Source organism: Dendrobates tinctorius, unplaced genomic scaffold, assembly GCF_039654945.1.
Source record: "Dendrobates tinctorius isolate UK_male_01 unplaced genomic scaffold, ASM3965494v1 ptg000008l, whole genome shotgun sequence".
NCBI lineage: Eukaryota > Metazoa > Chordata > Amphibia > Anura > Dendrobatidae > Dendrobates > Dendrobates tinctorius.
Window position 1 is genome coordinate 79,277,447 of NW_027361676.1, and position 21,046 is coordinate 79,298,492.

The following is a 21,046-nucleotide window of genomic DNA, read 5'->3' on the forward strand; positions in this document are numbered from 1 at the left end:
TGGCCGGGGGCGGACATACCATTGGTGAAAAGAGTGCAGCCACATTGAGACCAAAGAGGCAAGTGGACCCACTTACACCTCCATAGAAGTTGAAATTATGTATTATGATGAGATACTGTCCAATATATTGTTCTTGCAAAAAGACCCATTTCTGTTTCTGCCTGCTCCTATCCAGTGGCCATTTTGGTAGTCTGTACGTTGGACCATATCCATGCAATCCTCCTGTTGCCTAAAATCATTCCCACAGTCTCCTTTTATTAGAAGTCCTGGCATCACTTCATGCTTGCGGCGTGATGAGAACATTACATTGTGACATTAGTAGAGGTGCCAGGGATGCCAGCATGTACAGAGTATGTAAAAGTTTGGGCACCCCTGGTCAAAATTACTGTTATTGTGAACAGTTAAGCAAGTTGAAGATGAAATGATCTCTGAAAAGCCTAAAGTTAAACATAACACATTTTCTTTGTACTTTAGGAAAAAGCTATGTGCATATATATATATATATATCTAAAGTATATATGTGTGTATATATATATACATATATTCATCTTTTACACTTTAAAAATTACACCAAGGAAAATAGGCTGATGAAAAATTTGGACACCCTGCATGGTTGGTACCTAGTAGCACTCCCTTTTGCATGTATCACAGCTTGTAAATGATTTTTGTAGCCAGCCAAGAGTGTTTCTATTCTTTTTTGGGATTTTCATCCATTCTTCCTTGGAAAATTCTTCCCGTTCTGTGAGATTACTGGGTCGTCTTGCTTTTTTCTCCACATATACCATTGATCATTGAGGCCAAAGAGTTCCATTTTAACCTCGTTGGTCCACAGGACTTGTTTCCAAAATGAATCAGGCTTGTTCTTGTTTTTTGCATACTTCTGAAGCTACATTGTATGGTGAGGACACAGAAGACATTTTCTTCTGATGAGTCTTCCCTGATGAGCATATTTGTGCATGTGTTTCTTAACAATAGAACAAGGTGTCAAAACTCCAGAGTCTGCTAAATCATTCAGACATATATTTTGCAGTCAAGCGATGCTTCTGATTAGCCTCTCTAGCGATCCTACGAGCAACTCTCACTGAAATTTTGCTTCATCTTCCTTATCTTGACCTTCACTGATCCTGTTAACTGTCATTTCTTAATTACATTTCAAATTGAGGAAAGGGTAACTTGAAAAGTGCTTTGCTATCTTCTTATAGCCTTCTCCTGCTTTGTGGGCCTCAGAAGAACCCATAGTTGCTGTTTTTGGCACAAGGTTAGTGGAGGCTGGATTTTTAAAAAGCTGGGAAATTTGCATCACCTGTCCTTTCCTAGCAATGATAGTGAAAATGCCTTAACCCCAACAGGCTAATTAAGGTCTGAAATCTTTATCAAAGTCATATAAGCACAGAAATCTCCAAGGGTATGCAAACTTTTGCATCTGCCCATTTTCCTTTTTGTCATTTTCAAAATGTTAAAGATGAAACAATTTTTTTCCCTTAAATACAAAGGAAATGTGTCATCTTTACCTTTAGGCCATTCAGAGGTCAACTCAACTTCAGCTTCCTTTACTGTTCACATTCACAGTAATTTTAGCGTGGGGTGTCCAAACTTTTACGTGCCACTATAGAAGGATGTTCTCAGTGCTCTGGTATGATGGCTACATGAATTTGCCACTTGACTATATCCATACAAATACTTTTGATCAACTATAATAAGCATCTGTATAAAATTCGTTGGAAATCGTTATATGTTTGGTTGAGATGCCCTTATAAAAAGGATGTGTGAGTTTAAATTTCTAGAGTTAGTACTGTCTTTGAAAAAGAGGAACTGCAGCAACTGTGTTTTGTAAAGAATAATGTACTTTTCTAATAAAAATAATAAAGGATGATATATTGTTTTACCAAATGTCAGAGATCTATGACCTGTATAAATGTTCTCATCCTGCCTTTTATTGGTTTAATATGGTCACAAACCTCAATGGAGACTTGTAATATTTTTATAATTTATAGAAGAGGGTGTACTATCCCATTTAATATGTTAGCAATAATAATAATTGGCTATTTTTAGGATCTAGCTTCAACTCATGTATGCATGGATGGATATCTATAGCTTATTAAACTGAAAACAATTTAAAGTTTTTTATCTAACTTCTAAAATAGCTGACATTAGGTAATTAAACCTATTTATGCCTATTGTGAAGAAATTCTGAAATATGATACCCTTTAGTATGGAAATTGAAATGTACTAATTAAGTGCATTTTGCTTGGCTATGAGAACATGTTGCAATTATATGTAAAATATTAACATTTATGATATCTAACATAAGGATACTTAATTATTCTGTAATACACCTCATAATATCAAAGGTTATATATTTAATAGATAGATCTTGTAATATCATAAAAAATAGGGTAGAAGTTTTTGATGCATCATGGATTTATTTCCTTAATCTCTCTTTTTAAAGGAATTACAGTTATGAATAATATTTATTTAATATTCAGTTGTATGCAGGTACTATTTCAGTCTACCCAAAAAAAATATTTGCAATGTATAGAAAATTACAAACAGGCAAAAAAAGCCCAACAGGGGCCAAAAGTACAGTTGCAATCCAGAAGAAGCCAATCAATCAGGATATATACATGTTCTGGTCTTGTGCTACGTGTTCTGAGGTAGATGGAAAAAAATTACAGGCATCGGTTGCAGTGAAAAGAATTCCGGGAGTCCCGGCCGGTGACTAACCCGAAGTTGTGCAGCATCGCATGTGAGAGCAGTCGGCATGTGAAGTCATACTGTTACTTGCGTATGGAGACTTGAAGGAGCCATACTTCTCTTATGCGTTTCAGAGATATAGCAATCTCCTTTCTCAGAGCGTTTTACAAGGACGATGCTCTCAGGAGTAGAGTTGAGCGATACCGTCCGATACTTCAAAGTATCGTATCGGATGGTATCGGTCGATCTTTAAAAAAAGTATCGGTATCGCCGATTCCGATACCGGAAGTCCCATTCAAGTCTATGGGACTTCCGGTATCGGAATAAGAAAAACCCTTTCCTGCCCTTGTACAGCCTCTCTGGGGTCTGTACGGGCCTTTCGGGGGGCTGTGCCGGCCTGCCAGGGGGTCTGTGCAGGCTCCGGTGGTCTGTGCCGGCCTGCCGGTGGTCTGTGCCGGCCTGCCGGGGGGCTGTGCCGGCCTGCCGGGGGGCTGTGCCGGCCTGCCGGGGGGCTGTGCAGGCTCCGGGGGGCTGTGCCGGCCTGCCGGGGGGCTGTGCCGGCCTGCCGGTGGTCTGTGCAGGCTCCGGGGGTCTGTGCAGGCATCGTCCGATGGGACTACAAGTCCCATCGGGCGATGCCTGCTACCATGACAGTGATTGACACATTAGCCAATGATGGGACAGTAGTAGTCCCATCATCCGGCTAATGTGTTAAATGTAAAAAAAAAAAAAAAAAAAAATTACATGCTACATACATACAACATGCATACTACATACATGCTACATTCATACTACATACTACATACATGCTACATTCATACTACATAAATACTACATGCAACATACATACTACATATATACTACATGCATGCTACATACATACTGCATGCTACATACATACCACATATATACTGCATACATACTACATGCATGCTACATGCATGCTACATGCTACATACATAACACATATATACTACATGCATGCTACATACATACTACATGCTACATACTACATATATACTACATGCATGCTACATACTACATGCTACATACATACTACATATATACTACATGCATGCTACATACATACTGCATGCTACATGCATGCTACATACATACTACATACATGCTACATACATACTACATATATACTACATACATACTACATGCATGCTACATGCATGCTACATACATACTACATATATACTACATGCATGCTACATACATACTACATGCAACATACATACCACATATATACTACATACATACAATACATTCATACAATACATACATAGACATACAGTACATATAACATAGAGTAACATATTTACCAATACTTGTCACATTGTTCCCCGAAGCCATTGTCTTTTCCGGGATAAATATTAACATAACAAACCACAAAAATACTCACCCACGATCCGAAGCAGTCCACGAGTGTGTCCCATGACGATCTTGGGTAGAGAACTGCAGCATCAGATGATGCTGCCGTTCTCTACGGGCTGCAGGAATCCAATGACGGAAGGTAGGTATCCTTCCGCACTGTATTCCTCCGCCACTTAAAAAAAAAAAGTCCCTAGTCTCACTTTATGCCATTGCTGTGTGGGAATTTCCCACACAGCAATGGCATAAAGTGAGACTAGGGACTTTTTTTTTTTAAGTGGCGGAGGAATACAGTGCGGAAGGATACCTACCTTCCGTCATTGGATTCCTGCAGCCCGTAGAGAACGGCAGCATCATCTGATGCTGCAGTTCTCTACCCAAGATCGTCGTGGGACACACTCGTGGACTGCTTCGGATCGTGGGTGAGTATTTTTGTGGTTTGTTATGTTAATATTTATCCCGGAAAAGACAATGGCTTCGGGGAACAATGTGACAAGTATTGGTAAGTATGTTACTCTATGTTATATGTACTGTATGTCTATGTATGTATTGTATGAATGTATTGTATGTATGTAGTATATATGTGGTATGTATGTAGCATGTAGTATGTATGTAGCATGCATGTAGCATGCATGTAGTATGTATGTAGTATGTATGTAGTATATATGTAGTATGTATGTAGCATGTAGTATGTATGTAGCATGCATGTAGTATATATGTAGTATGTATGTAGCATGCAGTATGTATGTAGCATGTATGTAGTGTGTATGTAGTATATATGTAGTATGTATGTAGCATGTAGTATGTATGTAGCATGCATGTAGTATATATGTAGTATGTATGTAGCATGCATGTAGTATGTATGTAGTATGTATGTAGTATGTATGTAGCATGCAGTATGTATGTAGCATGTATGTAGTATGTATGTAGCATGCATGTAGTATGTATGTAGCATGTATGTAGTATGTATGTAGCATGTAGTATGTATGTAGCATGTATGTAGTATGTATGTAGTATATATGTAGTATGTATGTAGCATGCATGTAGTATGTATGTAGTATGTATGTAGCATGCAGTATGTATGTAGCATGTATGTAGTATGTATGTAGTATATATGTAGTATGTATGTAGCATGCATGTAGCATGTATGTAGCATGTATGTAGTATTTTATTTTTTATTTTTTTTTATTTTTTTTTTTTTTAACATTTAACACATTAGCCGGATGATGGGACTACTACTGTCCCATCATTGGCTAATGTGTCAATCACTGTCATGGTAGCAGGCATCGCCCGATGGGACTTGTAGTCCCATCGGACGATGCTTGCACAGACCCCCGGACATCAGCACAGCCCCCCGGCAGGCCGGCACAGCCCCCCGGCAGGCCGGTACAGACCCCCACAGGGTGCACAGACCACCGGCAGGCCGGCACAGCCCCCCGGCAGGCCGGTACAGACCCCGGGCAGTCCACACAGCCCCCCGGCAGGCCGGCACAGCCCCCCGGCAGGCCGGCAGAGACCCCCGGAAGGCCCGAAATGACGGCGCATCATGATGCGCACACACCGCGCATCATGATGACGTCAGGCCGTCAATCAACTGAACTTCCGATTCCGATGCCGAATTCCGATATTGAAAAAATATCGGAAGTCGGTATCGGAATTCCGATACAGCAAGTATCGGCCGATACCCGATACTTGCGGTATCGGAATGCTCAACACTACTCAGGAGATGTTATAGCCTGGAGATCCAATAGGATTAGCAAATCTGACAGCAACATCTCATACATATCATCTAACAGAGATTTTGCACTATTGTAAACATTTAAAATAACATCCTTTGTTTAGCACCAATAAAAACTATGTTCATTATATTAAATAATTGTACATGGATCAAAATTTTATTGTTCAAATACATATAAAATTAAAAAATTTGAAAAATTTTGTAGAAATTTTTTTTAGAATTAAAAGCTGTAGAAAATCTTACAAATAAAAGCAAAATAAGCATAAAAGTAGTCCTTATGATTGACATGCTTATTGGAAAGCAAACAATTCAATGTCATAACACAATCCATTCGGGACCAAGGTATTTAAATTAAAAATCCACTTGAATGCAACTTGAGACCTTAGCATTAAATGATTCCCCCCTCTCCAGTTTCTAGGAACACATTCCAACCCCAGAAAAATACTGTTTTTAATGGATTGGTTATGTTTGATTAACAAGTGATGAGACAGGGGGTGTCCACTAAAACCCCACTTAATATTGTAACTGTGTTCTCTAATACAAGCTGAAAGAGCACGTTTAGTCCGACCTATATAGAACTTGCCACATGGGCAGACGATGGCATGGTTAGTTCCCCTCATTTGGCATGTTATGAATTATTAATAACAAAGGTTTTATATTTGTCTGAACATTCGATTTCTTCGAAAGTTTTTTGTCTACTTACAGTATTTTTGCAGCCTTAACACCGGCCACACTTGAAGAAACCTCTCGGTGTGTTTGGGAAATATTTGTTTATTCCTATAATTTTACTTTTATTGTTGTGGCTTTAATTTTCCTTTTCTTTCCATCCCCACCCCCATTCCCAGATTTATTTCCTATGCATCCATTTCTGTTTTGCACTGTTGAAGTTATTACATTTCCCAAATTTTGTGCTTTACAGAAGACAAATATGTTTTGTTTGGAAATAAATTCCTCCATTATGGGGTCCTGCTTTAACCCCTTCCTGACATCCGACGTACTATCCTGTCCACGGTACCCGGGCCCGTATGACCGTGGACGGGATAGTACGTCTACCGCGATCAGCGGCGCCCACGTGGTGAGCGCCGCTGATCGCGGCCGGGTGTCAGCTGATTATCACAGCTGACACCCGGCACAATGTGTCAGGGGCGGTCACGGACCACCCCCCGACACGTTAACCCCTTGCACACCGCGATCAAACATGATCGCGGTGTACCGGGAGTTAAAGGGAAGCATCGGCAGGGAGGGGGCTCCCTCCGTGCTTCCCTGAGCCCCCCACGGCAGCGCAATGTGCAGCGCTGCTGCGGGGGGCTCCTTTCCTCCAGGCCCCCGAATCCAAGATGGCAACGGGGGCCTTCGGGGGCCTGCAGGAAGCTGGCTTCCTCAGTGCCTGCAAAGCGCAGGCATGAGGAAGCCTTCGGCACTGCCTGTGACAGATCGCTGATCTGTCACAGTGATCTGTGATGTGAAAGATCAGCGATCTGTCACAGGACAGTGATGTCCCACCTGGGACTATGTAATAAAGTAAAAAAAAAATTAAAAAAAGTGTAAAAATAATTTTAAAAAAATCGCCAAATAAATTAGTAAAAAAAAAAAAAAAATATTCCCCAATAAATTCATTTTTTGAAAATAATAAAAAAAAAAACAATAAAAGTACACATATTAGGTATCACCGCGTCCGTAACGACCTGCCCTATAAAACTGTCCCATTAGTTAACCCCTTTAGCGAACCCCTTAAAAAATAAAAATAAAAAACAAAGCAAAAAATAATGATTTATTATCATACCGCCAAACAAAAAGTGTAATAACGCGCGATCAAAAAGACGAATATAAATATCCATGGTACCGCTGAAAACGTCATCTTGTCCCGCAAAAAACGAGCTGCCACACAACATCATCAGCGAAAAAATAAAAAATTTATAGCTCGCAGAATAAAGCGATGCAAAAATAATTATTTTTTATATAAAATAGTTTTCATTGCATAAAACCGACAAAACATAAAAAAACGACCTAAATGAGGTATCGCTGTAACCGTACTGACCCGAAGAATAAAACCGCTTTATCAATTTTACCGCATGCGGAACGGTGTAAACGCACTCCCCCAAAAGAAATTAATGAAACACTGGTTTTTGTTCATTCTGCGTCCCAAAAATCGGAATAAAAAGCGATCAAAAAATGTCATGTGCCCGAAAATGGTACCGATAAAAACGTCAACTCGTCCCGCAAAAAATAAGACCTCACATGACTCGGTGGGTCAAAATACGGAAAAATTATAGCTCTCAATATGTGGTGATGCAAAAACTATTTTTACAATAAAAAGCGTCTTTTAGCGTGCGACAGCTGCCAAACATAAAAACCGCCATAAATAGTAAATCAAACCCCCCGTTATCACCCCCTTAGTTAGGGAAAAATAATAAAATAAAAAAAATGTATTTATTTCCATTTTTCCATTAGGGTTAGGGTTAGGGCTAGGGTTAGGGCTAGGGTTAGGGTTAGGGCTGGGTTAGGGCTAGGGTTACGGTTAGGGTTAGGGTTAGGGCTAGGGTTAGGGCTTGGGTTAGGGCTAGGGTTAGGGTTAGGGCTGAGATTAGGGTTAGGGGTGTGTTGGGGTTCGGGTTGGAGTTAGAATTGGGGGTTTCCACTGTTTGGGCACATCAGGGGCTCTCCAAATGCAACATTGCGTCTGATCTCAATTACAGCCAATTCTGAGTTGAAAAAGTCATATGGTGCTCCTTCCCTTCCAAGCTCTGCCATGTGCCCAAACAGTGTTTTACCCCCACATGTAGGGTATCAGCCTACTCAGGACAAATTGCAAAACAATTTTTGGGGTCCAATTTCTCCTGATACCCTTAGGAAAATAAAAAATTGGGGGCAAAAATATCATTTTTGTGGAAAAAAATGTTTTTTTTATTTTCACGTCCGAGCGTTATAAACTTCTGTGAAGCACTTGGGGGTTCAAAGTGCTCACCACACATCTAGATAAGTTCCGTGGGGGGGTCTAGTGTCCAAAATGGGGTCACTTGAGGGGAGTTTCAATAGTTTAGGTACATCAGGGGCTCTCCAAACGCACATGATACCGGCAGACCATTCCATCAAAGTCTGCATTCCAAAACGTCACTGCTTCCCTTCCGAGCCCCGACGTGTGTCCATACAGTAGTTTTCTCCCACATATGGGGTGTCAGCGTACTCATGACAAATTGGACAACAACTTTTGGGGTCCAATTTCTCCTGTTACCCTTGGGAAAATGAAAAAATTGGGGACTAATTGATCATGTTTGTGGAAAAAATACGATTTTTTTATTTTCATGCCCTGGCATTATAAACTTCTGTGAAGCCCTTGGGGGTTCAAAGTGCTCACCACACATCTAGATAAGTTCCTTAGGGGTTCTCGTTTCCAAAATGGGGTCATTTGTGGGTGTTTCCACTGTTTAGGTACATTAGGGGCTCTCCAAAGGCAACATGACACCCGCAGACCATTCCATCAAAGTCTGTATTCCAAAACGTCACTACTTCCCTTCCGAGCCCTGACGTGTGTCCATACAGTAGTTTTCTCCCACATATGGGGTGTCAGCATACTCAGGACAAATTGGACAACAACTTTTGGGGTTCAATTTCTCCTGTTACCCTTGGGAAAATAAAAAAATTGGGGACTAATTGATCATGTTTGTGGAAAAAATACGATTTTTTTATTTTCATGCCCTGGCATTATAAACTTCTGTGAAGCCCTTGGGGGTTCAAAGTGCTCACCTCACATCTAGATAAGTTCCTTAGGGGGTCTAGTTTTCAAAATGGGGTCATTTGTGGGGGGTTTCCACTGTTTAGGTACATTAGGGGCTCTCCAAAGGCAACATGACACCCGCAGACCATTCCATCAATGTCTGCATTCCAAAACGTCACTACTTCCCTTCCGAGCCCTGACGTGTGTCCATACAGTAGTTTTCTCCCACATATGAGGTGTCAGCGTACTCAGGACAAATTGGACAACAACTTTTGGGGTTCAATTTCTCCTGTTACCCTTGGGAAAATGAAAAAATTGGGGACTAATTGATCATGTTTGTGGAAAAAATACGATTTTTTTATTTTCATGCCCTGGCATTATAAACTTCTGTGAAGCCCTTGGGGGTTCAAAGTGCTCACCTCACATCTAGATAAGTTCATTAGGGGGTCTAGTTTTCAAAATGGGGTCATTTGTGGGGGTTTCCACTGTTTAGGTACATTAGGGGCTCTCCAAAGGCAACATGACACCCGCAGACCATTCCATCAATGTCTGCATTCCAAAACGTCACTACTTCCCTTCCGAGCCCCGACGTGTGCCCATACAGTAGTTTTCTCCCACATATGGGGTATCAGCATACTCAGGACAAATTGGGCAACAAATTTTGGGGTCCAATTTCTCCTGTTACCCTTGGGAAAATAAAAAAAATGGTGACTAAATGATCATGTTTGTGGAAAAAATACGAATTTTTTATTTTCACGCCCGGGCGTTATAAACTTCTGTGAAGCACTGGGGGGGTTCAAAGTGCTCACCACACATCTAGATAAGTTCCTTGGGGGGTCTAGTTTACAAAATGGTGTCATTTGTGGGGGGTTTCCACTGTTTAGGTACACCAGGGGTTTTCCAATCGCGACATGGTGTCCGATCTCAATTCCAGCCAAAAATGTCAAATGGCGCAGCTTCCCTTTCGAGCTCTGCCATGCGCCCAAATAGTGGTTTACCCCCACATGTAGGGTATCAGCGTACTCAGGACAAATTGCACAATAACTTTTAGGGTGCTGTTACCCTTGGAAAAATAAGAATTGAGGGTGAAAAGATCATTTTTGTGGAAAAAATATGATTTTTTAATTGTACGGCTTTATGTTATATACTTCTGTAAAGCCCTTGTGGGTTCAAAGTTCTCACCACATATCTAGCTAAGTTCCTTGGGGGGTCTAGTTTCCAAAATGGGGTCACTTGTAGGGGGTTTCCACTGTTTAGGTACATCAGGGACTCTCCAAACGTGACATGGCGTCCGATCTGAATTCCAGCCAATTTTGCATTGAAAAAGTCAAACGGCGCTCCTTCCATTCTGAGCTCTGCCATGCGCCGAAACAGTCGTTCCCCCCACAAATCAGGTATCATCGTACTCAGGACAAATTGCGCAATAACTTTTGCAGTCCAATTTCTCCTGTTACCCTTGGTAAAATAAAAAAAATTGAACCTGAAGTATTTTTTTTGTGAAAAAAAGTTAGATGTTCATTTCTTTTTAAATATTCAAAAAAATTCCTGTGACGCACCTAATGGGTTAATAAACATCTTGAATGTGGTTTTGAGCACCTTAAGGGGTTCAGTTTTTAGAATGGTGTCACTTTTGGGTATTTTCTATCATATAGACCCCTCAAAGTAGCTTCAAATGTGGTATGGTCCTAAAAATAAAATGGTGTTGTAAAAATGAGAAATTGCTGGTCAACTTTTAACCCTTATAACTTCCTAACAAAAAAAAATTTTGGTTCCAAAATTGTGCTGATGAAAAGTAAACATGTGGGAAATGTTAGTTATCAAGTTTTTTGTGTGCCGTATCTCTGTGATTTAAGGGCATAAAAATTCAAAGTTGGAAAATTGCGAAATTTTCAAAATTTTTGCCAAATTTCCATTTTTTTCACAAATAAACGCAAGTTATTTGAATGAAATTTTACCACTAACATGAAGTACAATATGTCACGAGAAAACTATGTCAGAATCACCGGGATCCATGGAAGTGTTCCAGAGTTATGACCTCATAAAGGTACAGTGGTCAGAATTGTAAAAATTGGCCCGGTCATGAACGTGCAAACCACCCTTGGGGGTGAAGGGGTTAATATGGGCCAACATTTATTTACTATGTTTTAAAAAAAAAATGTGTTGTAATGTTGCAAAATATAAGAAGGAACTACTGTATATAATTCAATATTCAATATTTCATAGATGCTTCATCAGTCAACCGTGCACTAAGCTAAGTAGTATCCTTGACAGATTTGACAGGTTCAATATTTTCACTCTTCTGTAAGAACAAGATAGCATCAAAGTCTAAGAATTTTATAAATGCATGCTTTGGGATGTGATTTCTAAGTTGTTTTGCTTTGCAATTTTTGTGATGTTGCTCTGTATCTTGTCAGTTTTCTTCTTGGATTATGGTAAATCTCTCCTCCTTTCAACTTTTATTAAATTTGTCGGCTTGCAGGTTATAGAATGTGCAGTTCAGCCAGTCTGTTCCCCATGAAATTTTCTATATACTTTAAAGAGCAAATCTGTGAAACAAATTTAAATTGTTTATCCAAAGAAAAAATAAGAAAACATCCTTCGAATGCAAATACTTCAAATATAAAGAAATAAAGTAATACTGTCTCCTATTAGCCAACCTGTTAAGTGTCAGCAACATATATGATTGCCGAACAAAATAATAAAAATCAAATTGGTTCCACTCTGTATTATTCTAATTCGCTAACCTATAGTTTTAAAGTGATCACTCCTTGCCTAAGCTGTCTACATGGACATACAGGCCATAGAATTTTGAATAAAGTAATACTTTGACATCTGTAATCTGATGTCTTATTTCAGAGAAAATCATGTCTTTCGTATATGTAAATGAACTGTAAATATCTTTCGGCTGGACACTGGTCTACATGAGAATTAGCAGCCAGAGCTTATTTAAATAAAAAGGGGCATTACTAGTGTGGGGCATATAATAATTGACAGTCTGCTCTGCCGATCTACATGTCTTATACTTGTAATTTATATATAGCTACAGCTACTCCCATTCTGGTCAAAAAACAAGAAACTAAGTGGTTTCAAAGGAAACTTGAGTTATAGTATCATGTACCAAATTAATTATGAGACATTATGGAGGCAAAAAAAACCCTTTAATTCCTAAGATTTTAAAAGTCGGAAAATATACAACAAATATTTAATTGCATGAAGGTATAATTTGAATTATTTATTTTCTCAAAAATGTATAAAATATTTATTTGTCAGATTATGCCAATTATATTGTAGGTATTTAATGGGAAACACGGACTGTCTAGCTCACGGTATTGCTGGACTAGTTTTTGAAAGAGCTACCTACATATGTATTTAATTATTTTTTATTTATTTTTTAACCTCCTATGTAGCACCATTAATTCCATAGCGCTTTCCAGACATCATTATCATTGTCTTGATTAGGGCTCACAATTTAAATTCTGTATCATTATTTTTTTGGCATGTGGGAGGAAAACGGAGAGCCTGGATGAATTTCACGCGAACACAGGAACAACATACAATCTCTTTGAAGATGTTGTATTTGGTGGATTTTGAACCCAGAATGCCAGTGCTGCAAGAGCTGCATCGAGACACTGATACATTAATGGATATAAATAGTGTAGCAGATACAATCTTGCTGACAAATTCCCTTCAAAAATATGTTTTCCATAAATTTCAGCAGTGTTATTGTATTCTATGCTTTAAAAAAATATTATGACTTTTCTGTAATAGAAATCCATTCTCCACATACTGGCTACTAGTTGCGCCTGTGATGGGCTTACCCAACAGACAATTTGGAGGCAGAGTTGCAGAAATGAGAGATAGAAGAGCAGCTTGACTAATAATGAGACATATACAGGATGTGTATCTGAGACTGCTCCTTGTAGGTACAGTTGCTGAGCTGTAGTAGCAGATTATAGTTCTCAGACAAAAAGAAGAAATGAGCACTCATCCTGTCTTTCTTATTGAATTCCTTTTATCTATATTAGATGATATCAACATCTCAATAAAGTGCATGGTGCAGTGTTCAGGATATGGGAGTCAGCAGGTGAACAAGCATGACGGACAACTGCCATGTCGGGCTGTTGCTGCGCTTCTAAATAGATACATAGAAGCAACAGAGCGAAATCGCCGTTGTCCATCAGACTTGTTCACCTGCTCACTGCCTGCCCCCTGATTGTTGGGCTCTCCATGCATGTGCTGTGACTGTGTCACAACCGCAACACATCCACCTGCGGCGCCGATCAGCTGTTCAGCCGGCGCGATCCAGGAAGCCGGGTTCCCAATGCAGATTATTCGTCAAGCGCTATAGCTTGCCAAATAAGAGTGAACCCTAAGATATTCGCTCATCTCTAGTAAAAATTTAATTATTTTGTCTTCACTGCACATTCGTGTAAAATTCTGTTACCCACATGTGGTGTCAATATGATCACTGCACCCCTAAATGAATTAATTGAAATGTTTTGTTTGTAAAATTGGGTCACTTATGCTATTCTGGCATCTCAGGGGCTCTACTAATATGACATGGCATCCTCAAAACAGTCCAGCAAAATCTGAACTCCAATATTACGCTTCATCCCTTTTGAGGTTTGCACTGTGCCTCCAAAATAGTTTTCGACCACATTGGTGTACTGAGAAGAAATTACACCACAAATTTTGGGGTTCAATTTTCCCTGTTAATCTTGTGAAAATAAAAAAAATTGGGACTGGAAGAACATTTTTGTGAGAAAAATGTGATGTGAAGCACCTGGGGGTTCAAGGTGCTCACCATAAATTTAGATAAGTTTCCTGAGGGGGTTGTGTTCAAAATTGGGTCACGTATGTGGGTTTCCACAGCTCAGGCACACCACAGGCTCTCCAAAAGCAACATGGCATCCGCTGAAGATTCCAGCAAATTGTGAATTCAAAAAGTCAAATGGCACTCCTTTTACTTTTGAGCCTTGCTGTGTGCAAAATCAGTACCTTTTCCACCACATTTTGGGTATTGCTGTACTCTGGAGACATTGGACAACAAATGTAATTGTGCAATCTCTACTTTTAACCTTGTGAAATGCAAAATTTTGGTCTAAAACGTTTTTGTGTGAAAACTGTGACTTTTTTTTATTTTTACAGCTTAACATTTTAATCTTCTGTGATGCACCTTGCACTCATTTCATTGTGCATTCAGTGCATATATGGGTGTGACCGCCCTCTTTCTGAGCTGGGAAAGCCATCCAGTCTGGCCTACACTGTTACTAGTGGTTCAGCTGCTTGACCCTTGTTCACATTCACGCCACTTGGCAAGTGAGAAGGTTTTAAATACTAGAGTAGGGACTGTCCCACAAGGGTTGCCGTGACGTGGTGGGATGGCTTGTACATTATTTTGATCAAAATTATGTTTACTAAATACCCTTATTATTATTACCTTTATGCATTATTTGCAGTATACATTTTTTACTTTTTAGTTCAGGATATTTGTGTTTTTGCTTTTTGTTTTCTCTGGTTAATGGTCATGTGTTGATATGCGCTTACATTGTGCATACACATTAACTTACTATTCTCAGTTCAGATTTGTTTTTTATTCATTTCATTGTGCATTCAGTGCATATATGGGTGTGACCGCCCTCTTTCTGAGCTGGGAAAGCCATCCAGTCTGGCCTACACTGTTACTAGTGGTTCAGCCGCTCGACCCTTGTTCACATTCATGCCACTTGGCAAGTGAGAAGGTTTTAAATACTAGAGTAGGGACTGTCCCACAAGGGTTGCTGTGACGTGGCGGGATGGCTTGTACATTATTTTGATCAAAATTATGTTTACTAAATACCCTTATTATTATTACCTTTATGCATTATTTGCAGTATACATTTTTTACTTTTTAGTTCAGGATATTTGTGTTTTTGCTTTTTGTTTTCTCTGGTTAATGGTCATGTGTTGATATGCGCTTACATTGTGCATACACATTAACTTACTATTCCCAGTTCAGATTTGATTTTTTTATTCATTTCATTGTGCATTCAGTGCATATATGGGTGTGACCGCCCTCTTTCTGAGCTGGGAAAGCCATCCAGTCTGGCCTACACTGTTACTAGTGGTTCAGCCGCTCGACCCTTGTTCACATTCACGCCACTTGGCAAGTGAGAAGGTTTTAAATACTAGAGTAGGGACTGTCCCACAAGGGTTGCCGTGACGTGGCGGGATGGCTTGTACATTATTTTGATCAAAATTATGTTTACTAAATACCCTTATTATTATTACCTTTATGCATTATTTGCAGTATACATTTTTTACTTTTTAGTTCAGGATATTTGTGTTTTTGCTTTTTGTTTTCTCTGGTTAATGGTCATGTGTTGATATGCGCTTACATTGTGCATACACATTAACTTACTATTCTCAGTTCAGATTTGATTTTTTTATTCATTTCATTGTGCATTCAGTGCATATATGGGTGTGACCGCCCTCTTTCTGAGCTGGGAAAGCCATCCAGTCTGGCCTACACTGTTACCAGTGGTTCAGCCGCTCGACCCTTGTTCACATTCATGCCACTTGGCAAGTGAGAAGGTTTTAAATACTAGAGTAGGGACTGTCCCACAAGGGTTGCTGTGACGTGGCGGGATGGCTTGTACATTATTTTGATCAAAATTATGTTTACTAAATACCCTTATTATTATTACCTTTATGCATTATTTGCAGTATACATTTTTTACTTTTTAGTTCAGGATATTTGTGTTTTTGCTTTTTGTTTTTTTTTATGAGAATTAGCAGCCAGAGCTTATTTAAATAAAAAGGTTTTTGTGTGAAAACTGTGAATTTTTTTTATTTTTACAGCTTAACATTTTAATCTTCTGTGAAGCACCTTGGGGTTCATGGTTCTCACCACACATCTAGATAAGCTCGCTGAGGGTGCTAGTTTCCAAAACGGTGTCACTTGTGAGAGGTTTACACTGTTTAAGCATATTAGAGACTCTCCAAATGCAACTGGACATCCGCTAATTATTCCAGCAAATTTTACATTCAAAACTCAAATGGTGGTCCTACACTTCTAAGCGCTGCTATGCACCAAAACAGTAGCTTTATACTAAATATTGGGTATCAGCATACTCAGGAGAAATTGTACAACAAACTGCATTGTGCAATTTCTCCTGCTACCTTTGTGAAAATGCTAAATTTTCAGCTAAAAACATGTTGGTGTGAAATATTAGTTTTTTTTATATTCACGGCTCAATATTATAAACTTCTGTGAAGCACCTGGGTGGTTATCACACATATAGATAAGTTCCTTAAGGGGTCTAATTTCCAAAATAGTTTCACTTCTGAATGCTTTTCACTGGTAAGACACATCAAGGGCTCTCCAAATGCAACATGGCATTTGCTAATTATTCCAGCAAATTTCGCATTCAAAAAGTGAAATGTCGCTCCTTCCCTTCCGAGCTTTGCCGTGTCTCTTCCTCTACTGTATATTTCGGGTATAGCATACTCAAGAAAAAAAAAATTGGTGTCCATTTTTACCTGTTATCTTTGCAAAAATAAATAAAATTGGGTTTAATGTAAATTTTTGTGAAAAAGTTGAAACTTCATTTTTTCCTTCCACACACTATTAATTCGTGTTAAGCATCTGAAGGGTTACTTAATGTGGTTTAGAACACCTTGACAGGTGCAGTTTTAAGAATGGTTTCACGTTGGGGTATGTTAAGCGGCAGGATTCGCCCTCTGCGCCCCAAGCCTTGTTGCCTTATGCGGTCCCCCATTCAGTCTTGAACACAGTGAATGCTGCTCAGCAAAGATGTCAGTCTCAGTGTCTTGCTCAGACGTGGGTTGTGCACTTGGTTCCTGTGGCCTCTCCTGGTTCATCTATAGTAACTGGCAAAAGTCAGCGGCGAGCAGTCACTCCTGAGGCAAAGTCTAGGATTCACTCTACTGTGAATGCTCGTAAAGTGGCGACCTCTCATTGGTGGTCAGTTGTCAGCTGCTCAGGTCTCATAGTGAGTCTGGATTGGGCAGCAAGAAAGGTCCTTTCTGACTTTCCTAGCCTTTGAAAGGATCTTGGAGGCGCTTGTCAGCTCGCTATGATCACATTCATATTGCATCCTGTGTGATTGGGGCTTTGGGTCTGCCTTAATGGCCTGTGGCTGTGAGTGAGTGCTGTGTGTGGATGTGTTTTTTACCCTAGTGAGGCAGGTTATCCTCTACTCAGGGCACAGTCTGACTATGTGCTGGTGCACCCTTCTCTTAGTTCTCAGAGTACAGCCAGGCCACACGCTGTGGCGCGCACCTATTATCACATGCAGCACTTAGAGCACAGTTTCTCCACGTGCTTAGACATGTTCCTTCTGACTGTTCTGTGGAGTTACAGGGCAGGTTCTTTATGTTCTGTGCACACTGTGTGACATTTAATGCAGTGTCCTTAGCCTAGGTGCTTTGTAGTACCTCTGCGTTTCGTTCACACTGTGTGCAGTTAACTCAGTGTGCTTTTTGTGAACGCTTGCAGTGCAGTGCCGCCATTGTACACACTAGCTGCAGTTTTCCATCTCTGCACGGTGGACCCCGGGTTGCGAATGCACTATTACTACTATATTTTATTTAGTGCATTCCGCCAACCCTAACAGGGTATTTTCTGACATATAGACCACTCAAAGTCACTTCAAATGTAATGGGGCCCCTAAAAAAAATTGTTTTGTAAATTTCTTTGGGAAAAATCACTGGTCAACTTTTAATCCTTGCAACTAGTAATAGGCAAACCTCTGGATGTTCTGGTCCAGCAGGTACTGTTCAACAGTTAAAAAAAGTTTGATTCAGGTACCTGAACAGTAACCAAACCCAAACCCCATTCACTTGAATGGGGGATGCGAACATCCAGTGTTTGTCACTCTGTGATGTGCATGACAACGCGGCAAACACTGCATCTGAACAGTGGTAAAATCATTACCATCTGTCAGAGAGCCATGGTTCCCACGATGTCATTTGACAGCGTCAGCCCCTGCTGTGATGGGAGGTAAAAAATTTACCTCCTGTCACTGGCATCGGCTGATGGGACTACTACTATCATGAGCCAATGTCTGCTGCAGCTAATAACAGCATTTCAAATCAAGCCCCTGAACTGCAGGGACCTTGATGAGATCACCGTTGGCACAATGAGAAAAATTTCTCATGTTGCAGCCATGAGTTCAAAACAGAAATTTTACACGGTGAACTGCAGTGAACTCACTGAGCTCAGCCCTGTACCGTAAGACTTTTTCTTATTGTGCCAGTGGTAATCTCACCTAGGTCCCCCGCAGCTAAGTGGCCTGGCTGGAGATGCTGCCTCAGTGGCCTGCGGAAACATTGATGATGTCACCGCTAGTCACTGAGGCTGAGCTCGCAGCAGTTCATTCCCAAGTGATTCTCAGCCTGGACGGTAGCATCTTGGAACCATCCGGGTTGTAAATTGTTTGTCCCTAGACATGGATTACAGCATAGGACAGAATGACGGACATGTAAGGGATATGGTTGTTTATTTTATTTTAGCTTTTTTACAGTAGACTTTGACTTCAGAGGAATTGGGCACTAGGTGAGAGTAACTTTGTTATTTTTCAATAAAAAGTAAAAGTGTGTTTTGATTTATTTCAAATAAATGATTTTATTCTGGCTGTGTGTTTATTTACAATATCACTATAGGATTAGTAATGGTTAGGCTTCTTATAGACACTTCTCCATTATTAAGCCATGTGTTCGATGTCACCGGATAATAAAAACATGGCAACTCCACAAATACATACCCAATTACCATCGCCACAGGGCAAGTGGGAAGAGTCAGGCAAAGTGTCAGAATTGGTGCATTTAATAGATGCAGACTGCTATTTTTAGGCTGGGGGCCAATATCCATGGCCCCTAACTAGCCTGAGAATACCAGCCACCAAAAGCTGGCAGTTTTGCTTGGCTGATTATCAAACATACAGGGGAACTCACACTGATTTTTTAAGTTAATTGTTAATTATTTATTTAATTATTCATGAGGTGGATACCAAACCAGTTTTTAAATTTATGTAAAAAATTAAAAAAACAGCATTGGGACCCCTCTATTCTTGATAACCAGTCATAATTAAGCTGACAGCTGAGGGTTGCAGCTATAAGCTTTACCATGCTGGTTATCAAATATACAGGGAAACCCACACAATACTTTTTTAATTCATTTATTGAGCAGGGGCCAGCTGTTGATTACTCACATCATCCGCTGCCTGCTCTCTGTGCAATTAGTGGCAGCTGATGCAGGCTGATGGGAGTAGTAGTCCCATCAGCTGATGCCAGTTACTTATTAAGTAAGCTTATTGACTCGAGTATAAGCCAGGTATTCATTGTCCCTCATCCCTGTCCTGGTTTGTGTGGCTCCCCTCATCCTGTCCTCGTCTGTGAGGCTCCCCTCATCCTGTCCTCGTCTGTGTGGCTCCCCCTGTTGTATGCATGGCTCCCCCGGTCCCCTCGTATGCATGGCTCCACCCTCGTTCCATCTTGTATGCATGACTGGGCTTCCTCATCCCATCCTTGTATGCTTGACACCGCATGGCTCACCCCCACCCTCCACTGTCCTCCCCACGCCGTTGTCTGGTCAGAATTGCAAAATTTAGCCTAGTCAGGAAGTTGAAAACAGGCTACGGTGTGAACGGGTTAAAGCATGATTATTTTTACTGTGTTATCAGCATGCCACCACAAATGTTTCAAGACATGTTAGAAACATTTCTTTATTACAGATTATAAAATTCTGTACTTTACACATTAGTTCATCTAAGCAGTGCATCTACAGATGACCGAATCTTTTCAAATTCGCCAGCTTCTCTGAATTTTCCCCCAAAATTTGATTTGTGGTGAATAAGTTTTTTCAAATTTCAACACTGGAAAGCTTGCAATTGCTATCAAAATACACATGGGGAAGAGTAGTGAGAGAACCTCTCTGACTATAAGAGCTTATATTTTACATACAAGATAGAGAACCATAAGAGCTTCCACAGGCTGTGATAAAGATCTTGCTGATCGAAATGCATCGCTTGTTCCCTAAGCTGCCTCACATTAGCATGCCACTGTTTAAATGTTTTTAATGGAAAAATAAAAATCCATGTTTTTATGGGAGCTGGAGCGCTTTTTTTTTTCTCTTCATTGGATCCACGCTTGTCCTGGCGGAGTTCCGTGCACCCCTGGCAGACCGGTGAGCTGGTTACTTTCTCTTTATTACTATTTACAAAACCCTGTTGACTTCACAGAGAAGTACAGTACATAGGCTGAACTTGCTCTGTAACACAACTGTGCTAACCGCACACAAGAAGGAAACAGGTGCTGAGTCAAGCAAACAGCAAAAAAACTCTGACTAAAAAAGAACAAATACACACACATGCAGACAGAGTGGGTACGTGAGAACGTGTGCACAAGCTCACGCGCACACACACACACACAGATACTAGTGCACCAGCACGCTCCTTTGAGAGCCATTTTTTACAAAAAAAAAGCTCCACCTCAAACACTCACGCCCAGCCAGCCAT